The sequence below is a fragment of the Cylas formicarius genome, unplaced genomic scaffold (genome assembly GCF_029955315.1).
Source record: "Cylas formicarius isolate icCylForm1 unplaced genomic scaffold, icCylForm1.1 PGA_scaffold_66__1_contigs__length_148852, whole genome shotgun sequence".
NCBI classification, from domain to species: Eukaryota; Metazoa; Arthropoda; class Insecta; order Coleoptera; family Brentidae; genus Cylas; species Cylas formicarius.
In genome coordinates, this window is record NW_026844345.1 from 40,001 (window position 1) to 44,559 (window position 4,559).

General features: G+C 51.7%; 1 non-coding gene and 2 pseudogenes across 1 annotated transcript; all 3 read right to left on the bottom strand.

Annotated features, from left to right (window-relative positions):
* Window positions 1–529, bottom strand: part of LOC132702733 (large subunit ribosomal RNA) — an 8,491-nt pseudogene extending 7,962 nt beyond the window's left edge.
* Window positions 530–1,039: 510 nt separating this feature from the next.
* LOC132702736 (5.8S ribosomal RNA) lies at window positions 1,040–1,194 on the bottom strand. The gene has a single exon (XR_009618957.1). It is a non-coding gene; the product is annotated as a 5.8S ribosomal RNA (ribosomal RNA).
* Window positions 1,195–1,760: 566 nt separating this feature from the next.
* LOC132702732 (small subunit ribosomal RNA) lies at window positions 1,761–3,690 on the bottom strand (annotated as a pseudogene).
* Between the last annotated feature and the right edge of the window lie 869 nt (window positions 3,691–4,559).

Sequence of the window (4,559 nt, forward strand, 5' to 3'; positions counted from 1 at the left end):
TAACGGGTAACCGTCCTCCCCGTCGCGCGAACGTCTCGCGCCGACTCCGAAACGCGAATGAATTTCTCCCTTCGACCTTTCGGGTTTCTCAGGTTTACCCCTAAACGGTTTCACGTACTATTGAACTCTCTCTTCAAAGTGCTTTTCAACTTTCCCTCACGGTACTTGTTCGCTATCGGTCTCGTGGTCATATTTAGCCTTAGATGGAGTTTACCACCCGCTTAGGGCTGCACTCTCAAGCAACCCGACTCTGAGGAGATCCCTCCCGCGATCGACGGCGGTCGCTACGGGCCTGGCACCCTCTATGGGCTGTGGCCCCGTTCAAGAAGGACTTGGACGCGCCGGACGATCTCGGGATAACGGAACCTCCCTAACACCACATTTCCCGGCGCCCGGTATCGGCCGCGGGATTCGGTGCTGGGCTCTTCCCTGTTCGCTCGCAGCTACTGAGGGAATCCTAATTAGTTTCTTTTCCTCCGCTTATTAATATGCTTAAATTCGGCGGGTAGTCTCACCTGCTCTGAGGTCGATCGATAAAATCATTATATATATATATATATATATATATATATATAAATATATATATAAAACGTAGACGTGAATTTCGAAACGGTTCAGCGTTTATATTTAAAACCGCTATATCCACCACTCGTTACGCGGCCGCAAACGATCAGACGTCGGACACCTTTTCTTCTTATCGAGAAAATAACGGACACGACGATCGTCAATTTTGCGCGGACCTGCGACATACGCGGGCGGTTTTAATTACGCTCGTCTCTCGCGCTTTTAAGCGAGCGCGACGCGACGAACCGGTGCGTCGAAAATCGACGTCGTTCGCAAACTCGGTCGCGTTCCTTAGAACGCGGCCGGAGTTTCGCTTTCGCGTTTTAAAACGTCGCGAGACCGGGTAGGAGAGAGATCGCGCGCTAAGCGCGAACGTGCTGTTGCTCCTCACTCCTTCCCGCGCTACACGTCCAACTCGCTCCGACGTTTCTCGCGCCTCGCGGGCGAAAAAACCGAGCAGTCTTTAAATTGGATACGACCCTCAGCCAGGAGTGGTCCGGGAACAGAATCCGAGGACCGCAATGTGCGTTCGAAATGTCGATGTTCATGTGTCCTGCAGTTCACAAGTTGACGCGCAATTAGCTGCGTTCTTCATCGACCCACGAGCCAAGTGATCCACCGTTTAGGGTAATCTTTTTTCGATCGGTTTAACGCTTTTCGTCTCCGAAAAAGAGTCGTCGGCGTTGTTATCGACACATACATTTTTTTTACGGAAGGCGAGGTATATACCTTTCGACGTAAAAAAAAAAAAAAAGTTCGATTTCGGGCCGGTCTATCCGACGGAACACTTCGCCGCGCGCCCTTTGTTCTTTATTATTCAGACGGTAGGCGCGCGCGCGTTCGCGTTCGGACGACCCGCGCCGGTTTAAAGTTTATATACACACCTCCTCGCGGGTCGCGGGTGGGTGTAAGTACTTTTCGGTGCTCCGGGCGAATATCGTTTGACACCTTGTCGACGGCGAGCGCGAAACTAGGTTTCGCGCTTCGAGTTCCGTCTAGGTACCCGGAATTTTGTCGGCGCTCCTCCTACTCCTACTCCTCTCTCCCCTTTTTTACGGTGGTCGAGTGGTCGTCGTAGTCGTCGAATTTAATCGCGGCCGACTTAAAGATCGACGCGAGATATTTTCGACCGAGCGTCAGCGACAAAAATTCGTTCGACTAAATAAAGACAAACTGTGTAATTTTTATTATCACTTTAATGATCCTTCCGCAGGTTCACCTACGGAAACCTTGTTACGACTTTTACTTCCTCTAAATGATCAAGTTTGGTCAACTTCCCGGACACATCGACGACGCCGAAACGCCATCGGCGTATCGGTCCGAAGACCTCACTAAATCATTCAATCGGTAGTAGCGACGGGCGGTGTGTACAAAGGGCAGGGACGTAATCAACGCGAGCTTATGACTCGCGCTTACTGGGAATTCCTCGTTCATGGGGAACAATTGCAAGCCCCAATCCCTAGCACGAAGGAGGTTCAGCGGGTTACCCGGGCCTCTCGGCCAGGGAGGACACGCTGATTCCTTCAGTGTAGCGCGCGTGCGGCCCAGAACATCTAAGGGCATCACAGACCTGTTATTGCTCAATCTCGTGCGGCTAGAAGCCGCCTGTCCCTCTAAGAAGAATTGTTTGTACGCAGACAGTAAAAACCGCGCGCGACAACGGGGCGAACCCCGAGCCGGCCGGCCTTTGAGATGTCTAAATACGCCTAGTTAGCAGGCTAGAGTCTCGTTCGTTATCGGAATTAACCAGACAAATCGCTCCACCAACTAAGAACGGCCATGCACCACCACCCACCGAATCAAGAAAGAGCTCTCAATCTGTCAATCCTTCCGGTGTCCGGGCCTGGTGAGGTTTCCCGTGTTGAGTCAAATTAAGCCGCAGGCTCCACTCCTGGTGGTGCCCTTCCGTCAATTCCTTTAAGTTTCAGCTTTGCAACCATACTTCCCCCGGAACCCAAAAGCTTTGGTTTCCCGGAAGCTGCCCGCCGAGTCATCGGAGGAACGTCGGCGGATCGCTAGCTGGCATAGTTTACAGTTAGAACTAGGGCGGTATCTGATCGCCTTCGAACCTCTAACTTTCGTTCTTGATCAATGAAAACGTTTTTGGCAAATGCTTTCGCTTCTGTCCGTCTTGCGACGATCCAAGAATTTCACCTCTAACGTCGCAATACGAATGCCCCCATCCGTTCCTATTAATCATTACCTCGGGGTTCCGAAAACCAACAAAATAGAACCGAGGTCCTATTCCATTATTCCATGCACACAGTATTCAGGCGAAGTTTTAGCCTGCTTTAAGCACTCTAATTTGTTCAAAGTAAACGTGCCGGCCCACCTCGACACTCAATGAAGAGCACCGCGGCAGGATTGAGTTGGACCGCCCGCGTGAACGGGCTAAGTCCACCGGCAGGACGTCTCGCGGCACGCCAGTTAACACCGCGGACGATGAACCGGCGGCGCGAGACACAAATTCGACTACGAGCTTTTTAACCGCAACAACTTTAATATACGCTATTGGAGCTGGAATTACCGCGGCTGCTGGCACCAGACTTGCCCTCCAATTGATCCTCGTTAAAGGGTTTAGAGTGTACTCATTCCGATTACGGGGCCTCGGATGAGTCCCGTATCGTTATTTTTCGTCACTACCTCCCCGTGCCGGGAGTGGGTAATTTGCGCGCCTGCTGCCCTCCTTGGATATGGTAGCCGTTTCTCAGGCTCCCTCTCCGGAATCGAACCCTGATTCCCCGTTACCCGTTACGACCATGGTAGGCGCAGAACCTACCATCGACAGTTGATAAGGCAGACATTTGAAAGATGCGTCGCCGGTGCGAGACCGTGCGATCAGCGTAAAGTTATTCAGAGTCACCAAGTTGAACGATGTCGGGCGCGAACCCGCCACCGATTGGTTTTGATCTAATAAAAGCACTCCTTCCGTCTCCGGTCGGACCTCTGTTTGCATGTATTAGCTCTAGAATTACCACAGTTATCCAAGTAATTGTGGGTACGATCTAAGGAACCGTAACTGATTTAATGAGCCTTTCGCGGTTTCACCTCGAATTCGCGTATACGGATCGCCTTTGTATGCGGACCGGCTCCATATATATAGACCGCCTTCGTATATGGATCGCCTTGCTATACGCTTCCGTATAGGGATCGCCTCCATATACAGAACGCCTTTATATACGGACCGCCATTATATACGGACCGTCTCTAAATACAGACCGCGTTCGTATACGGACCGCCTCCATATACGGACCGCCTCCATATACAGACCGCCTCCATATACAGGCCGCCTCCATATACAGATCGCCTCTGTGTACGGACCGCCTCCATATACAGACCGCCTCCATATACGGACCGCCTCCATATACAGGCCGCCTCCATATACAGATCGCCTCTGTGTTCGGACCGCCTCCATATACAGACCGCCTCCATATACGGACCGCCTACATATACAGACCGCCTCCGTATATAGACCCCCTCCATATACAGACCGCCTCCATATACGGACCGCCTCCATATACAGACCGCCTCCGTATACGAACCGCCTCCATATATAGACCGCCTCCATATACAGACCGCCTACATATACAGACCGCCTCCGTATATAGACCCCCTCCATATACCGACCGCTTATATATACAGACCGCCTCCACATACAGACCGCCTTCATATACAGACCGCCTCCATATACGGACCGCCTCTATATACAGACCGCCTCCATATACAGATCGCCTCTGTATACGGACCGCCTCCATATACAGACCGCCTCCGTATACGAACCGCCTCCATATATAGACCGCCTCCATATACAGACCGCCTACATATACAGACCGCCTCCGTATATAGACCCCCTCCATATACAGACCGCCTCCATATACGGACCGCCTCCATATACAGACCGCCTCCATATACAGACCGCCTACATATACAAACCGCCTCCATATACAGACCGCCTACATATACAGACCGCCTACATATACAGACCGCCTCCATAT